Below are 19,942 nucleotides of genomic sequence, written 5' to 3'. Positions count from 1 at the left end.
GTTTGCCCACCCCTGGGTTAGATAATACATCGGCATAGTTGAAATTTTAGCCATACTGTGAATGAGTCAGTTGAAATCACTTGGTATTAATAAGTCTCTAAATACATTAGAATCAAGTGTGAATTGGTTTAGGAGAGGGCGTCGCTGGCATTGCGACAATACGGCATGTGATCTTGGAGGTCTGAGATTGCTGCCGATATCTTTGCTCCTGGACGGTCCAAGTGGATCTAAACCATCCCGAAGAGACAGTGAATGTAAAGAGCGCATCCTGTCAATCCCAGGGATATCGCAAGGTCCCTGGTAGATCCAGGAGAAGCTCTTTTTGCCAGCGGCAAAGAGGCAGCCATTAAAACTGCTGAAGTTGGGACAGCTCCAAAACGAAAGAGAACGAAAGAGAAAGTGTGCCGGTTTGGTGAGAACTTTTCTTTATTTAAAGATTTGAGAGGACACCCTAAGGGAAAGAAAGAATCTGTAAAAGTTTTTTGACAGAAGTGAATAAGCAGCGATTTTAAACAGGAATGTCAAAGTAATATTTTTTTTTTCTTATTGCTGATGATCCTATATTTCAAAACTGGACTGGTTTTTTCCTTTTTTTTTAATCTACTCTTTTCTTTCCCCTTTTTTATTTTATAATATATTAAGCCAGAGACTCCCTTTTAGTCTTTTTTTTTTTAAAAAAAAAATATTTTCTTCCTTTTTAAACTAATTCTTATTATACTCTACTGGAAAAAGGAGGGGGAAAGTGAAAGCTAAAGAAACTTTGTAACACTGCCAACTAGAGGCTTGGAAATACTCTACTTTTCCTTTGACCAGACAAAGCTGAAAAAGAATTGAGACTTTTTTTCAAGGACACTGCTTGTTTGATAAGATAGAGGGAAGAGCATGGGAGTGTATTATTGCAGGTGCTCTTCTGGGTTTCTATCAACAGCTGGAGTCTGGTATTGAAACCTAGGGGAAAAAAGTTGATTAATTTTTGGAGAAGAGAGTTATAATAAGAGCCTTGGATAATTAAACAAAGTGCAGTGTGCTCTTTTTACTTTTTCTAAGTTGTGCTATCCCTTATAGAAATAAATAAGCTTTATTTTATTTCATTTTATCTTTTTTTTTTTGCAATAGCTATTTGGATCTTTGGCTTGGTTGGAGCTTGTCTTTTTTTTTTTTCCTTTGGAAGTCCAATCTCTATGCTTGCTTTTTATCTTGAAGGGAAAGCTTTAGTATTAATGTTTCCTTTTTTTAAAAGGGAATAGCCTTTTTTTCTCCTTTCCTGGTATTTTTGTTTTTTCATCTACCTTTCTGGTTTATTTTTATGTACTCTTTTCTATTTGAGACCTCTCAATTGGATTAAGGTGTTGAAGAACCTGAAGAATTTTTCCTTTCCTTTTTTTTTCCAAGCCTTTTTCTTCATCTAACCACCGATTGGATTAAGGTATACAAGAACCTGAAGAAATTTTGTCCTCTCTTTCTTTTTTTTCTTCTTCTTTTTTTATCATTACTATTTGGCTTCTTTTTTCTACTATTTTTACTTCAAACTACAATTGGTTATTTCACAATTGGATTAAGGTTTAGAAGGACCTGAAGATTTTGAATTGCTTAAAATGAGTAGGAAACTAACAGCTCCTGGTTCTTCAACTTCTACTTCCTCCTCTCCACCATCTGGAGGACAACGTTCAATACAGACAATGTTAAAGCAAGAAAAAGAACAAGAAAAAGTGACTCTGCAGATGATTATGCAAGGAATTCAAAATATTCAAGCAAGATCAGAGAATATTGAAAAGAGAATAGAGAACATTGAACAAAGAACAGAGAACATTGAAGAAAGAACAGAGAACATTGAACAAAGAACAGGGAAAACCGATGAAAAGGTGGAGAACATCCAACAAATGATGTTAAAGTATGATGAGAGATTCCAAAAAATTGAAGAAGAAGATAAACAAAGAGACAAGAAGATTGGAGATATTGATAATAGATTAATGGTGGTTGAACAGGATAAAAGTGGTATGTTGAGATGGGAGATGGATAGATCAGAATTCTATCTTGGATTCCAAAATGCTGAGGAAGAAAAAGGACAATACTTAGCTGAGATAATGATAGAAATACTGGCTGAAGCTTTGGAAATAACTCAAGAGAAGAAGATGGGTGGAATAGCTGAGGTTTATTGAGTTTTCACAAGATATGCAATGAGAAATAGCTTACCAAGAGAAGTTCACATTAGATTTACAAAGAAAGCCATTAAAATGCAAATATTGCAAGTGGCAAAAGAGAAAACATTGAAATATAAAGACAAGGAGATTGTGGTCTTGAAACAAATACCCAGAAGAGTGAGAGAGATGAGAAGAGAATACCGATTCCTGACTAAAATGCTACTTTAAAAAGAGGTGAATTATAGATGGCTGATGCCAGAAGGTTTAATGATCACATGGCAAGAACAGAGACATAGAATTATTTTATACAGAATTTTTTGAAGGGAAAGAGGAAGAGGCAGAAAAAGAAATCTCACTAATTGAATTGCAAGAGGACTGCCAAATGGTGATTGAAAAAGAAGAAGGTGCAGTAGGTGGAAAGGTGGAAGCCAAAGAACAACGTGAACCAAGATCTACGAGAGCTGCTAAACCTAACTATAAAACATAACCATGGAAGATAAAACACTGATTACAATTAATATAAATGGACTTAACTCAGCCGTTAAAAGAAGGAAAACCTTTCATAAATTAGAGAAATTAAAATTTGATATAATTTGTCTACAAGAAGTACATATTAAAAAACAATATGAACAATTGTTGATACAGCCAAAACTAGGGAAAATATTTACTTCCTTGACACAATGTAAGAAAAGAGGAGTGGTTTTATATATTAAAGAGACCATCCCAGCAAAATTGATTTATACCGATGATGACGGAAGAATACTAATGGTGGAAATAATGGACAATAATACGAAAACACTCCTGATTGCAATCTATGCCCCGAATGACAAACAAGAAGAATTCTACAAAAAATTACATATGAAAATAATCGAACTGGACTATGCTAATATAGTTATGATGGGAGATTTTAATGGAATTGTAGACAATAAATTGGACTATACAGAACAGAAAACAATAAAGCAAAACAGAAAGACTCTCCCTAAATCTTTTTTTAAAATGGTAGGTGAAATAAACTTAAAAGATACATGGAGAGAAAGAAATGCCAAAACTAAACAATACACCTTCTATTCAAATAGACACTTATCATGGTCCACAATAGATATGATATGGATGTCAACAGAATTAATAACTAATATTCAAGAAATAAATATTGAAACAAGTACTTGGGCAGATCACAATCCAATGACAATTAAATGGAAAGGACAAAAAAGATCTAGATGGACGTTAAATAATACTATTTTAAAGGAAAAAGACTTCACACAGTGGATGGAGAAAGAATTGGCTTTTTTCTTTAGAGAAAACAAAAAAGAAGATACATCAATTCAGAATGTATGGGATACAATGAAGGCATATGTTAGAGGCTTGTTAACAGACTATACAAGGAAAAGAAATACTATGAAAAGATTAGCCTCTAAGGCCTTAGAGGATGAGTATAAAAGACTTGAAAAAGAGCTACAGAAAATGCCACAGAAAAAGGACATCAAGCTAAAAATGGATATAGTTAAACATAAAATGGGTCAAATAGAAAAAGAAGAATTAGCACAGAAAATTAGAGGTGCTAAACAGAACTACTTTGAAGCCGCGAACAAACCAGGTAAATGGTTAGCATACAAATTGAGAAAGGAGAAAGAATCAAGGAAAATATTGCAATTAACAGATGACCAAGGCAAAGTTTGCTATGGTAGTAAAGAGAAGAAGGAAATCATTCAAGACTTCTATGGGAAACTATATATGCAAGAGAATATCGATGAGGAAAGAGTTAAACAGTACTTACAGAATGCTAATTTACCTCAGATACCTAAAGAAATTGAAACAATGTTAGAAAGCAATATAACGATGATGGAGTTAACTGAAGCACTCAAGAAGCAAAATAATGGAAAGGCACCAGGCCCAGATGGACTTCCGGCAGAATTTTATAAAACATTACAAGAATCGTTGAATCTTCCATTGCTAGAAGTTAAGAATGAAGTTATGTTAAAGAAGAAGATACCTAAATCATGGTCAGAAGCCTATATTACACTTATTCCAAAAGAGGAGGCCGATCCATTACAAATTAAGAACTGTAGACCTATTTCTCTACTAAATGTAGATTATAAAATCTTTGCTTCAATATTGGCAGAAAGACTTCAAAATATCTAAATAATTTTATTCATCCTGATCAAAATGGATTTCTGCCAAAGAGACAAATTAAAGATAACATGAGAGTAATCTTGGACACCTTGGAATACTACGAGGCACATCCTGAAAAACAAATGGCTCTGATATTTCTAGATGAACAGAAGGCATTTGATAATGTGAATTGACGATTCATGTTATTACTGCTGGAACAGATGGGCTTCGCTAGAAAATTTATTCAAGCAATAGAAGCTATATACTATAAGCAAACGGCAAAGGTAATGGTAGAGGGAGAACTGACAGACTCTATCAATATAAAAAAAGGAACAAGACAAGGGTGCCCACTATCACCTTTGTTGTTTGTGTTAACTTTGGAAGTGCTAAACAGAAATATTAGAGATGAAAAGAATATAAAAGGAATGAAAATCAAAAAGGAAGAATTTAAGCTGCAAGCATTTGCAGATGATCTGGTTTTCATCTTAGAAGACCCTCTAGAAACAGCACCAAAATTGATAGAAAAGATAGAGACATATGGAAAGGTGGCTGGTTTGAAAATAAATAAAGATAAGACAAAGATCTTGACAAAGAATACGCCATCAAGACAAAAGGAAGAACTGGCAGACCTATTGAAAATTTAGGTCACGAATAAGATCAACTACTTGGGGATGTATTTGACAGCAAGATGTAGTACACTAAAAGAGAATAATTATATCAAACTTAAGCAGCAGATAGCGCTAGATTTGGCGAAATGGGAAAATTTACAACTGTCACTAATAGGGAGAATTTCAACAATCAAGATGAATATATTACCCATAATTTTATATTTGTTTCAAACAATTCCAATTAGGCTTGGAAAAGATTACTTTGAAGATTTAAATAAAATTGTGTTGAAATATATATGGCAAGGTAAGAAAGCGAGAATAAAGTTAAAACTTTTGCAAGATGCTAGAATTAGAGGAGGATTTGGTTTGCCTAATTGGGAGTTGTATTATCAAGCTACAAATCTGATGTGGGAATGGATAACACTAAGAAATACTAGATTGTTGACATTAGAAGGACATGATGTGTTGTTGGGGTGGCATGCTTTTTTATGGTATAAAGGAACTAAAACACAGGGGTATTTTAGAAGACATTATATACGGGAGTCTCTGTGGTTAAACTGGGAGAAGATTAAAAGACAATGTTATTTGAAAAGTCCAGTCTGGCTATCGACTATTGAAGCCTTTTCTTATCCTATAATATACAAAAAGGAACAAACAGTTAGATATGGTGAAATATTGAATGAAAAGGGTGAACTCAAATCTATATAAAAACTAGAGGAACAAGGTATAAAGATGAATTGGTTTTCATATGCACAAATACATTCAAGGTATGATAAAGATTCTAAAATGGAAGGTTTCTATGATAAATCGACTGATTTAGATAAGATTTTGACAGGTACTGATGAAAAGGTGATTAAAAATTGTATGGATATTTATTAGAAATTAAATTAGAAGAAGAACAAGTTAAAGAAACTATGATTGCTTGGGGGAAGAATTTTTGGTATGGGATTGATTTAGAGAAATGGCAAAAACTGTGGTCTCAAAATTATAAAATGACAATGTCAACAGCATATAAAGAAAATTTGTATAAGATGTTTTACAGGTGGCATTTTCCCCCAACAAGAATAGCAAGAATGTTCAAGAATAAATCCGAAAAATGTTTGAAATGTCATCAGACACCTGGCTCATATTACCATATGTGGTGGACTTGTACGGATGCTAAAAAATACTGGACTAAAATCCACATATGGTTGTTAAAAATGACAAAAAGACATATAGACTTGAAACCAGAGATATTTTTATTGGGAATTTTACCTGAAATATATAGTAAAGACTTGAAATATCTGATTGTAAATGTATTAATAGCGGCTAGGATTGTATTTGCCAAAAACTGGAAAAAAGAGAAAACACCATCACAGGAGGAAATCATTAAGAAAATATTGGAATGTGCTGAAATGAGTAGATTGACATTTGAAATTAGAGAACAAGAGGATAAACAATTTTATAAAATCTGGGATCTATTCTATCAATGGTTAGACAATAAAATACAGTAATGAAATATATAGACTCTTAGAAAATAATAAATATATAAAGATGTATTTCTTTTTATTATATCTACAAAATGATTTTAGGATAGATTTGGGATGATAATATGAACTGTTATAAAACAAACTAAGTAAAATATGATTATTTCGTAAAACATGAATGAATAAAAGTATAGTCAAATGATTGATTAATAATGATACTAAGGTTGATACTAATTTTTGATTGAAAATATGAGATTATATGCAATGTAATTGTAATTGAAGACTACGAAATGGAAGCACAAAACAATTTGTAAACCAACCGGCACACTGTATGTATGTATACATATGGAAGATGGCTTGATGTTTTTATGTTTTGTTTGTTTATGTTTGTTTTTAAAAACCAATAAAAACTTTTAAAAAGTGTGAATTGGTTTAGCTATATTTTGAGTATAAAGCTACATCATGCATAGTCATGGCTAAATGAAATAAAAGTGATTCCTGTAAACTGTTGGCTTTACTGAAGACACTTCTATTGATGAAACAAAGCCAATTCTTGCACTAACTCACCATTCTTAGCCCAAGTTGGCAACAAGATTGTTTTTCCTGATATAAATACCTTTATAGACAAGTAAAAGAAATCACCACATTCTCCAGTGACCTTGCCAAAGCACACCAACTCCATTTTCATACCCTTATAGTTTAAAGCTTACAGTTCAACAATTTAGAAGGAGCAATTTGTAATTTATCAGAAATAAGCTCCAAATCTTAGATCCAATGAAAACATTACATGCATTATATAGTTAATAGAAAAGAATCAGGTGGATTGAAAAATGAGATGATTATGTGTGTATCCTGAGCACTTTTCAGATACATCCTTTATAATATGAGACAATGGGCTTTGAGATCCATTACATATCTTCTAAAGATCACAAGGAAGCCTCTATAAATCTGTAGAAAGAATTCTAGAGTTCACATCAGAACTTTCAGAATGAAGCAGTAAGCTAAGAACATTTATATTTCCCAGAATCTGCTTTAAATCTGAAACTTTGGTTTAAATTAAAAAACCCAAGAACAGTAACATTAAATAATTAAGGACTTATTAAATTCTCATTCCACTTATCTGATATTTGTACAAACACAAATGAGGAAATGCAGTGATTTCTTAAAAATGATTTTATGGCATCATACTTTATAGAAATATGTCAGGCTGCAATATTTTTCGGAATACTAGTTCTGAAAAGTGTTTGTAATAGTTTTTGTAAACTAATTAGTGCAAGATTCATTTTCTTTTTCTCTTTGTTCTATCGCATTTTTAATTAGAGATAAACTACAAAACAGATTTCATCTTAGATGTTCTGCAGGGAGCTGACATTAAACAAAACATTTGGGCATGGAAAATCGCAATTCACTTGACAGGTTTTTGTGTATTTTATGGGTTCTAAAAAGATTTTAAAATCTATTGTAATATTTTAAAGATGGCTGGATTGTGATCTTCTAGAAATACATAATCCTGTGTCAATAGCTGAGATGATCAGGAGGGTTAAGCTTTTATCAACCTCAAAATCCCTCTTGAGAACTGGAATCTAAATAGCACAAGATATTTTGAAAAGCGTTTCTCCCTATTTCTAATATTTTGGAACACAAGAAAGACAAGAAGAACTATACTTAGGTGTTCTGTCTCACCTGTGACCACGAGGCGAGAGTCCAAGTTTCCAAAGGGATATAAATAAACAGACAGGACCAGGAACGACAGGGTTAAATTCCTTTGGCTGCAGAAGTCCTTGGCAGTCTATCACAAGCTGCCTGCCAAGTCCGATAATAAAACAAGACCATAAATCAAAGGCAAACGCTGCACAGAGAATTTGTCAAAGCTTCTATCCCAAATAAACAAGTTGTCTCGAACAAGGATCCAGAGCTAACATGCCCCCTTTTATTCCCTGAGGGGCGTGTCAGTCTCTCACCTCAGTCCCTGATTTGACATTTCCTTGTACGTTGCATTTCGCGTCTATGTCTACGTCTTTGCCTTGCATCAAACCAACATTCCTCAGTTTGATCCTCAGCCAGAGGCTCCGCTACGCTCTCCTGATTATCTGCCGACACCTGAGGCACAACCAGGGAGGAAGGTCCTGGGGAGGAAGATAATTCCGAATCCTCCAGCAAAGCAGGCTCAAACCTCAGAGCCAAATCCTCCTCTTCCTCATGGCTCAAGTCTGTGTCCTCCAGCAAAGCAGGTTCAAACCTCAGAGCCAAATCCTCCTCTTCCTCATGGCTCAAGTCAGTGTCTTCTAACAGGGCAGGCTCAGACCTCCGAGTCACAACACTTAGGTCTTGTTGATAAGTGATCTTGACTTAAGCAGTAAGTTCATCAAATTTGATATCAAATTGCTTAAAGTGGTGAAAGTCGACAGTTATTGTAAGGAGCTCCAGATTGGTTGAATATTAGGCAAAAGCCAAACAAAGTTGTGTTTAAGTTAGTGTAAAGAGAGAGATGCAAAAGTCTAAAGAGATGTACACTTGGCAGTTCTCCCTAATTTACATCTCTAATTGGATCTGAGTTATCATTTATAAATGAGCAGAAAAATAGACCTTCAGTGAAGATGTTACTTTATGGTGAGATCAATTAAAAAATAAAATAAAATTGCCAAACCTAATGCTCCCAAGCCAAGCAACAATATGTATGGAAGAACAATTCTAAACAAGCTCATTCACTTCTCCTCATATTCATTAATAATAAGAAAATAGTGCTTATTTTACTTGCAGCCCAGTGTTGTACCTTAACCCCACAGTAATGGGAAAAAGCAAAAATGGAGATACTAAAATGCAAGATGTGCTTCTAATATTTGGTCAGATCAATACATCTTAATCTTAAAGTAATACCTACAGTATTTTGGATGACATTATATAAAATAAAGGTGCAAGCAGGTTCTTTGCCCTGATCCCCAGGAGTCCAAGCTCTGATCACAGCTGGATATGGATAAATAACATGACTAAAGCAAAGTGTTACTAGCTGAAAAGATGTAGTGGAGAGATTGGCATGGTGGAAGCTTGAAAGGGAGGCTTGAAGAGATATAGGTGGCCATGTCTGTCAGAGCTGTCATCTTCAGTTTTAGTTTCTGCCTCCCAAGTCCCAGCTGATTGGCTGGGGCTTTGTTTGTTGCCCTGCACAGGAGAACAGAGCTGGAAAGCAAGTTAGCGGGGTGGGGAGGGAATGGGATTTTGCAGTATCCTTCCCCCAGGAATGGGGATTTAGCAGTAAACTTCCCCTGCCATGCCCACCAAGCCACACCCGCCAAGCCACATCACGCCTACCAAGCCATGCCCACAGAACCGGTAGTAAAACGTTTTGAATCCCACCACTGCGAAGTAGGACAAGCCTGCAAACGCCATGCTGAGCTGGAAGTTCTTGTTTGTTGTAAGGAGGAGGCAAAGAAAAGCATTTTTAAATATAAGAGGGGATCCCCTATATGCCTAACTATGCAAGCACCATCCCTGCCTCCTGTTTTTTCTAAGTGCAGCAGTTGCTGTTTCACTGCGAAGAAACCACCAGGAACAATGGGGATAGTAGTTAATTATGAACATGCACATTTGTAATACAAATATGAAATGGATTTATTTTAAAAGAAAGGAAAAAAAAACTTGAAGAAGCCATTATTATATAAGTAACCATTATTTCTAATCTTAGAAGTCCAGAGGAAGGATATCTGAATCTTCTACACAGGGACAATGAATATTAGCCAAGACTGGTTAGTGTCATATGAGAGGATTTCCCAGCCGTTTTAGCTAGGAATCATCTCCAGTTGACTAGAGAAAAATGGATTCTCTTTTGACAAAGGTCTATATCAGCGGTGGGATTCAAATTTTTTTACTACTGGTTCTCTGGGCATGGCTTGATGGGTGTGGCAGGTAGGGGAAGGATACTGTAAAATCTCCATTCCCACCCCACCCCTGTGGGAAGGTTACGGCAAAATCCCCTTTCCCTCTCCACCCCACTAACTAGCTTTCCAGCTCCGTTCTCCTGTGCAGGGCAACAAAAGAAGACCCAGCCGATCAGCTGGGACTCAGGAGGCAGAGAATAGATGGGGTGGGGCCAGTCAGAGGTGGTATTTGTTGGTTCTCTGAACTACTCAAAATTTCCACTACCGATGCTCTGGTAGAGAACCTGCTGAATACCACCTCTGCTCTGTATGCAACTCTGCATCCATGGACCAGCCAGATTGGGCATGTGGTTTCCCAGTAAGACTTCTTTGAATCAACTAAGAATAGCTATGCAATCTGGTGGCCTTTCTCTCTTGTTCACTTCAATTCCAGCATTCCACAGGTAAAGTTTTTAATACAGATTTTTGCCAAGTGTGACCTTGCAGTAAAGATCCCTCTTACTGTTCAGCTCCCTCAGGTTTTCCTCTGTGAGAGCTATCTGAGGGACTCTGTCCAAGATAATTTGAAAACACCCACCAGCATTCATTCTGTCTTTTCATTCATCTCTGTATTCTCCATTCCAACAATGGTTTAACAACTTCAGTTTGCATTTGAATAGCCTTTACTGGCTCAATGCCATTTCTTTTTGGTGGAAATAGCAATAGCAATAACACTCAGACTTGTATACCACTTTATAGTGCTTTATAGCTCTCTCTAAGCAGTTTACAGAGTCAGCATATTGCCCCCAACAATCTGGGTCCTCATTTTACCCACCTTGGAAGGATGGAAGGCTGAGTCATCCTTGAGCTGGTGAGATTCAATCTGCCAAATTGCAGGCAGCTGGCTGCAGCAGAAGTAGCTTGCAGTACTGCACTCTAGCCACTGTGCCACCGAGGATGTATGGTTATTGAAATGGTTATTGTTGTCACCTATTATTATTGCTTTGCTCTTTATTCTAAAAGAAACAGTACTGTTAACCAGGTTGAAATCTTTTTGTTATAATAAAGAGGCGAAAAAAATTGAGGTCAGCACAATAATGGAAGATATCCCCTGAAACAGGAATATCAAGAACTTAACAATGATAGAGTGTGAGTTTACACTTGGTGCTTTAGATCACCAAAGCTCATCTGATGTTGCTAAACAAGGACAGCCATCCATCACCACTGGCTAAGTTGGTTGGAAATGCAGACCTCTACCCCAACTTTGAATTATTTGTTTTGATGCTTTTGGGTGGCTGAGGTTGGAGTTTCTTGGCTCTGATAGCCTAGGTCTGGGATGTCCTTCTCAGGAGGACTTTTCAAGCTACTTTCTATTTGCTTTGGCATGGTCATTCAGATTCATTAATGAAATGCCTGCTGTTTATGATTAATAATGCACAGTACTTGGCAGAGCAAAGGTCTGCCCAGAGCTCTTTAAAGACAGAGCACTCAAATGGATCTTTGATGGCCTGGCTAGCTGCAGCCTGACAGGGCAGAGAGAAAAAGCAGAAGGGCATTGGCATCTTTCTGCTGTTTTTCTGGCCTTTAAAGACCACAACACACAGATTTCCCAATCCATCAATATGAGGGAGAAAACAGACCACTAAATAACTGATGTTTTTTTTTTAACCAAAGCTATGGAAGTTGAGAGTCTACATCAGGAGTATCCAATCTTGACAACTTTAAAGACCTCTGGGCTTCAACTCCCAGAATTCTACAGCCAGTCATCTTTACAGTCCTACATGACTTGGGATGAAGTTACCTGTGGCATCCTCTCTCTCCAGTTGCCCTATCCAGGCAGGTAGTCTCCTAGACTTTTCTCTCATCAATTCCAGCTATCATGTCAGCTGGAATTATAGGAATTGGTTCAATATAGCCGAAGGATGGGGAGATGCTGTATTTATAGATAAATGGGGATGCCTGAAGAGTTTATTTTCTGATTTAATCTGCACTTTGACCCTAAATTTTTCACTGATTTCCATATTTCTTGAAAATTCCAGTGCAGATTCTGACTTAAAAAATGTATCAAGATTCTTTTAAAATGTATATTTTAAGCCACTCAGGGTCATCTTGAACTGCAAGATGTGACATATGAATTGAATAAACAAATAAAAATATTTTAAGGAAAAATGCAACTACAATTATTTTAATATAATATATACTTAATGTAATATTTGGGATAGTTTTTCTTACCACAAGTGGGGTATATAAGTATATTTATGTCAGGTCAATATTTTAAATAGAAGCACAGCTATAGGAAGTTAAGCAGTCCATAAGAATCTACTACAACATCCAACTGATACATGTTTGTCAAAACCAGTGTTTCTCAATCTTAGCAACTTTTAAGATGTGGGAACTTCAACTCCTCAAATTGCCTAGTCAAAATGGCTGGCTGGCGAATTCTAGGGATCAATGTCCATGCATTTTAAAGCTGCCGGTGTTGAGAAACTATGTGGTCTCTGTACCATCCAAGGAATCAAAGAGCTTGAGTTATATGCTGGTTGGAAAGGAAAACCAATCTTCATTTCATTAACCGTGTCTTAGTAAGTATCATTAGTGGATTTTGAAACAGTTTTCCAGGTGCATATTCATCATGGACAGGATTAAGATTCCACTTTAGTCTGTGCCACAGCCAATCTATTTTATAGAGGTAAATGAATCATTTATCTATGCAATTAGCTGAAGCAGTACCTTCCTTCTCCCACAAAGAATCAGGGAGAGGGAATTACAAATTAAGTAAAGATGGTCACCTGTAAATCAAAAACATCTGAGACCATAAGAGGTATTGCATGATGTTGACTTTTTTTCTTTCCAAAAAAAAAAAAAAAAAAGAAAGAAAGAAAGAAAGAAAGAAAGAAAGAAAGAAAAAACATACTGCTTGGAAACAAATGAAAAAAATTGATATTTGAAAAATAATTAAATTTGTATCCTTGAAATCCATCATTTATGAAAGCAATTTATTATAATGGTTATAATCATCAAGGAGTTGGGATAGAACTGATTTTATTATGTCAAGCAATGCCTAACTGAACAATATTTAAAGTGATTAATCACAATTTGAAGAGGAGGACTATAATTGATTATAACTGATGCAGAGACTATTAGACAGTAAAAAAAATAAAGAAAAAGAGAATTTTGAATGAATCAAACATTTTATTATGGTCACTGATCAGAATAGCAAAGAAAAACACATTAAAATGACAATAAAGTAAAAACAAAACAAGATGTTACGATCAGATGTTCATCAGTGGGTAATCAAAAACTGCCCAATTTTAAAGGCAGTATAACAAAATTTTGGTATATTCAAGAGAACAAATCATGCTGTACATAGGAAAGACCAGAATTTCCCAGGAGTTTTACTAGGTAAGGAGTTATAAAGTGTAGGTCCTGAGTCCTTACAGAGGTACCATGTAGCAGGACATGAGCTGTAGCAGGACATGAGCTGTAGTTTCAACAACCCCTTGTCTAGAGGAGGCACTATCTTACCTCACAAGTGAATATTTTTTGAATTAACCCTCCAAAACTCTGTGGTGAGAGCACTGAAGCAGGTACAATTAATGTTATTTGGAATTTGGAAACAGTTATGTGGAGTCAATATCTCACTGGTTTGTAAAAAGGAGCTTGACTGCTCAATAGAATGTTATTAGAAAAGCAGACAGGAATTATTGATAGCTAATGCTGTCTGGTGTTGTCATATAAGGCTTCTAGTTTAGGAGGAGGGAGAATGTCCCCATATTTAATTCTGAAAAAAGTAGAAAGACATAAGTAATAGATTTAGACAAGAAGTCTGACAGCATTTTTATACAGATGAGTGGATGAAGAGCCAAAGAATGTATTTTTAAATCAGATTGTGGATGCCATAAAACATTAGTAGAGAATAAAAATTGTATTGTGACTAGAATTTCTACTTGTGGGCTCTTCTGTGTCCTTTGGTACTGTCCAAATAATCTAGTTTTTAACATGTCATTGCAACAGCCTGACAAAATGGTAATCACACAATTGAAAGAACATGTGAATTAAGCCTGAGGAGAACTTAGAGGAAATAATTGTGTTGTTCTGTTCCAATGGGAAGAGAAGGAGGACGAGGATGACTTGGCCATTTTTATCTTAGGTTAAAATGGCATTTGTTTATATCAGAGAAGCAAGGACAGAAGCTGATGGAGAAGACACTGAATTTCACTAGGCTGCCTCGGGGGATGCTGGGCAGGATCTTGAAACATACAGTCCTGTCTTCCAGTACTTTATTAATGTTCTCCTTCTAGTTGCTCAGCAACAGTTTCCTCATATGACCAACTGGAATTTTAGGAAAATTTGGATGGGGTAAATGTAATGATGTTTGTGGTAAGTTTTGAGAGTTCTGAAAAGAGAAGACTCTACACAAGGACATCAGTGAATGAATAACACAGAATAAAATCACAGATATAATAAGAACAGAAATTGGAGCATAACACAATCACAATCAACTAGGATAGTTCTAAGTGCTGTGGAACAAATTATGAATTTTAGACTTCTGGAAAACAGTGATAGGTGCAGGGATAATGTGAGATTTTAATTTTATTATTGCTATAAGGTGCCCAGAGTTGTGTTTTACAAGATGGGCACCCACACCAGACTTTAAATGAATAAATAGAAAATTTAGAAAATGAAAGAGTTTGGTGTATGTGACTTGTAGGATTTACAGATAGACTTAGGTGCTGTGGGAGCAGATATGAGACTTTGTGAAAACTGAAGTAGAAAAATACTCTCCAAATTTCAAAGAACAAAAGATCCACATTGTCATCATCAAAGCTAGCTTTCATGATTGCCGGTATATAAAAAGGATAACTAAAAAGGATGTTTGGTGATTTTCAGCTTCAAATAGAGGAAAATAAGGAAAATATCGAGAAAATGATTATGATAAATTTAATAAGATGATTTTAATAAGAAGAAAGAAATTACAGGAAAATTTATAGCTAAAATAAAAATACTCAAAAATAATTATTGAAGGGGTAAATGTGGTTAAGGGAAGATGGAATACTATAATAAAGCCATTTAGAAATGGGATTAGAATGGCAGAATCATTTACAGAGAAAGAATGTATTCAGGAACAGATCCAAGAGAAAGGGGAATGAGACACAATAAACCAGCTGTCAAGTAGAAAAGCACCAGGCACAGATGAAAACTTGTTAAACTTTAAACAGTTTAAAACTCAGGAGAAAGAGCAGTTAGTGCTAACAGCTTTATGTCAACGAATAGGAAACAAGGCTCTGTGACTTAGAAATTGAAAAAAAAAGGTGTATATATACCAAAAAAGTACAAGAGAATATATAGTGTGTTGAAGTGTGCTAATTCTTCACACAAGGAAAACCGAGAAGAGCTCTGTCTGAAAAAGAAATGCCAACTATCAGACAAATTCAAAAAAAAGCAGAGGGACATGACATCTGACAGCTAAAGTTATCTAACAGATGAAGAAGAGGAAGAGAATAGAACAGGGAGATTTACCCTTATTTTATTAACAAAGTAGAACCTCTACATATCATGCTGGAATATGAAATAAATTTATGCTGGTAGGCATGCCAGAACTCCTGATTATTATTTTGAGGGTTCTTTATAATGAATAAGTACTATAAAAGCTGACTTAAAATTGAAGAAATGAATAATTCAAAATAGAGATGAAAGTGGCACAAGTATTCCATATTGTACCCATATCTGTTTAACCTGTAGAGTGAATATATTATAAGAGTGGAAAGATTGGAAGAGACGATACCTGTAATCTACACTGGACATAAAATTACCAAGAATGTATGATATGTAGATGTAACCATTTTGTTAGCTGAAGATAAAGGAACCTTCAGAAAACACATCAGGAAAGTAAAAATGGAAAGAGAAAAATCAAGGTAAATGTTAAATATTGGGAAGACATAGCTAAAGTCAGCCAGTATGCTTAGTAAAATCACAGCTGCTAGTGAAGAAATGAAGACAATTTCCTGGGCTCAGGATTAGTATCCTGGAGAATACGGTAGAAGATTAATCTTACACAGGAAGGCAATAGCTGATAAGATCAGGAAGGATAATCAGTTTGAAAATTTACTTTTGGAAAATGTGCTTATGGAGATTCTCAATCATCCAGGTCATGGTTGTCCTAAATGTGCTTTGCCAAAGATAACTGGACTTTCTTGGTTTTTTTCCCCTTGAAAATCTTTTGCTTCTCATCCAAGAAGTTTCTTCAGTTCTGACTGAATGGTAGGGAATAGAAAGATTTATATTCTTTGCAGTAGTTAACATTCTGAAGGTAGGTAATTGCCTCTCTGTCCGGCCTCAATGACACTCAGAGAGCTAAGAACCAACTTTCATAGTGCTAACAACCAGATGACTGCAAAGAATATAAATCCTTCTATTCCCCACTATTCAGTCAGAACTGAAGAAGCTTCTTGAATAAGAAGTGAAATGTTTACAAGGAAAAAACCCGAGAAAGTCCTTTCGGAAATTGTCCATCTTTTCCAGCAATGGCATTGACTAGGAGGTGGTTTGTAATGAAAAAAACAGAATAGTTCAGGGTTCTCCATAAATTTATTTCAGAATTGAGAAATGTTGCATGCCCCACAGATATCCATAGGACAAAAAAATAAAAATAATTAAAGCAATGCCTTTTTTTTCTTTCAAATTTGGAACATTTACCTCTGATAACTGCAAACTATGTCTAGTATGGAAGAGGTTAGACATAATTTAGGGCAGGAGTGTCAAACTCATGGCATCATGGTGGTGTCATCATGTGATGTATTGCAACATTTTTCCCCTTCCCCAGGCATGGGTGTGGTCAGCATGGGACCATCCGGCCCATGAGCTGCAAGTTTGACATCCCTGATCTAGGGGGAAATGGAACTTTGTAGAATTCTCTGAAATGTTCCTGGTTCAATTTTGCACAGCTCTAGATATTTCTATGATAAATCTCAGGATAATGAAATCAGTAGCTTTGTCAGTGGTAATGGGGATTGGGGATATGCAAGCTTGGTACTGAGAGTGAGAGAAAAAAAGATAGCCACTGTTGAATTATGAATTTGGAGGTAGTTAAATTATGAACTTGAAGGCAGATACTGAAAGATGAACCAATTAGTCATCCCTGAAAGAAATAAAGACTGAGGTGATTAGAAGCAGAAACTCATATACTGTTGGTCTGTGATGTGAATAGGTGATGGACTAGATAAAAAGTCTAGGCTTGTCAAAGATGAAGCTGTAAAAGGAAAAAAATGCTGAATAAGAAGGATGAATAAAATTAGGGATATAGTTGGAATAGTCTTTGGAAGAGTTGGGGACAGTCAAGAGGAAGGACATACAGTTACTAGCACTGAAGTCCAAATAGACATGTTAAATAAATAAAAAAAGGAGTTAAATGTGAGGTTTGGTAAATTTTCCCATCCTAACGATCAAAAGCCGAAAATCCCAAAAGGTGCTTTTTTTGAAGAGGAAACTGGACTTTCTAGTTTTTCTTTGAAGATGTTTTGCTTGAGACATAGATCCGGTTGCCTCTTTGGGACAACCATGACCTGGATGACTGAGAATCTCCATAGACAAAAGCTGAAAAGTTTATATTGATTAAGTCATGGAATGCAAGGGATGTGCTTCTGTGAAAACAGTATCATCCTGCTAAATCTATTTCTAAAGATGAATCAACTGTTCTTTTTAGAAAGGAAAATAGGGAATTTAAACCTTAATTGAATTTGGGCATGTTGCTGGAAATTATTTGATGAGACTTATCAGGTCAGCTATATCAGGATTCCTTGTCATGGGCTACTCTACCAAAGAGTGTATTTCCGAGTTTTTTCTCTTTTGCTCTCAGGTAGCATCAGGATAAGACTGATCTTGTGTAATTCTTGTGGGTATCCCCGGACTTTGGATATTTCTTGTAATAGTTTCCCATATTTTCCAAATGCAGACTGCTTATTTATCATCATTTGAATTGAGCCTTAGGTTTTCCAGTTCATTTAATTTGCTTCATCCATATTTTCTTTGGCACTGTTCATTGAATCTTCTGGTGCTGGATGTATTCCCATGGTAGATTGTAAGGAAGGCAGTGTTCTTCCATTCAGTGTACATGTTCAACTACCATAGTCTGTGCTTTCACATTTCACCTTCAATTGTAGGTTGTATGATGACATAGCAGAATGGAAATATTCCTTCTCGGAAACATCCAGTTTATTTAAATCTGCATTTAACAGTGCCCATGTCTCAGATCCATATAGCTAGACTATTAAAATTAATTCCTGAAATATTTACATTCTTATTTCCACTGAAATGTTCTATTTTCTTCCACAGGCACCAGTTCAATGATTCAATGACATCCAAAGTGCTCTGATCAATCCTGCTGTAGTTGCCGTTTCCTATTCTTCACAATCAATGCAAGATATTTGAACTGGCTCACCTGTTCTATTTGGATTCAATAGAGTCTCTAGAGCTCTATCTGAATAGAGACAGACAGCATACTGTGAACCATTAGTTGTTAAAAACCTTTGTTTTGTCAGGATTAATTTTCAGGTTGTATGAATGGCCAATGTTTATGATGTCATGCAAAATGTCTGGGGCCTCTGTTCATAGGCGAACCAGAAGTTGGTTATATGTTGGGTTTCATTGTATTGTCCCCTTGCCTGCTGTCAAATCTTGTCTTCATTATAGCATCCACAATGACATTGAATAGCAGGGATCATGCAGCCTTGTTTAGTGCCAGTTTGAATTGGGGAATTCCTCTGAAGGTTACTTTCAGTTATGCATATACTGTAGTTGCTAGAATATGATTTTTGGAGACATGTGCTCAGTTTTCAGTGCTTTCCATAAAGTCAACTAATACACTGCAATATATACTGCTGAAGGCTGCTCCAAAGTCAATAAATACAATGAGTAATTCATTTGTCATTTGTCACATCAAATCCTCTGAATTGCCAGATGGTGAATTGCCAGATGGTGAACATCGAATCAAAGCATACCTGGGTTGGGTGAAAGTAGGCCTGCTGCTCACCAGTTGTCTGCTCTTGCTGTTTCTAGAAATGTAGTAGGAGGAATCCCATGAAGAGTTTTCCAGTGATTGATAAAAGGATTTTGTCTTGGTAGCTTTTACATTGGTGGCTGTTGATACTTTTCAAAATAGAAAATGCCGCGTCACCTGTAAAGTCATGGAACCAATTATTAACCAATCCATTATCCTCCACTTAGAGACAAACAACCTACTCTCCAATAAACAATTTGGTTTCAGAAAAAAACTATCCTGTAATCTGCAACTCTTACACTGCAAAAACATATGGACGACACAACTCGGCCAGGGCAAAGCAATAGACGCAATCTACATAGACTTCTGTAAAGCCTTTGATTCAGTGGTACACGACAAACTACTCCTAAAAATAAAATCCTATGGTATCTCTGGACAACTGAATAACTGGATAGAAGCATTCCTGTCAAACAGACAACAAATGGTCAAAATCGGGAGCGTCCTATCAAATCCAGTACCTGTCAATAGTGGTGTCCCCCAGGGCAGTGTTCTAGGACCAACTCTCTTCATACTCTACATAAATGACCTCTGCGATCATATTAAGAGCAATTGCGTTCTTTTCGCTGATGATGTAAAGCTGTTCAATACCACAGACAATACTGCTACCCTTCAAAAAGATCTCGACTATGTATCTGAATGGTCAAACAAATGGCAACTTCAAATCTCAACAAATAAATGCTCTGTCTTACATATTGGCAAAAAAAATCAG

The 19,942-nt window shown here is 35.8% G+C and overlaps 1 long non-coding RNA gene across 4 annotated transcripts in view; it reads left to right on the top strand.

Annotated features, from left to right (window-relative positions):
• LOC148130577 (uncharacterized) overlaps positions 1-19,093 on the top strand; it is a 72,555-nt gene extending 53,462 nt beyond the window's left edge. For 3 of the 4 annotated variants that reach the window (XR_015749907.1, XR_015749906.1, XR_015749905.1), the window contains 3 exons: positions 11,853-12,018; positions 15,921-16,093; positions 18,510-19,093. This is a non-coding gene — a long non-coding RNA (uncharacterized LOC148130577). The remainder of the gene's footprint in view (positions 1-11,852; positions 12,019-15,920; positions 16,094-18,509) is intronic. The other variant, XR_015749908.1, reaches the window with a different exon arrangement.
• The last annotated feature ends 849 nt before the right edge of the window (positions 19,094-19,942 follow it).

This window comes from Notechis scutatus, chromosome 5 (genome assembly GCF_049901735.1).
Source record: "Notechis scutatus isolate UNSWTSFEM ecotype Mainland chromosome 5, rNotScu1.2, whole genome shotgun sequence".
Taxonomy (NCBI): Eukaryota; Metazoa; Chordata; class Lepidosauria; order Squamata; family Elapidae; genus Notechis; species Notechis scutatus.
Note: the sequence above shows the minus strand (reverse complement) of the source record. Positions and strands in the feature narration are given on the sequence as shown.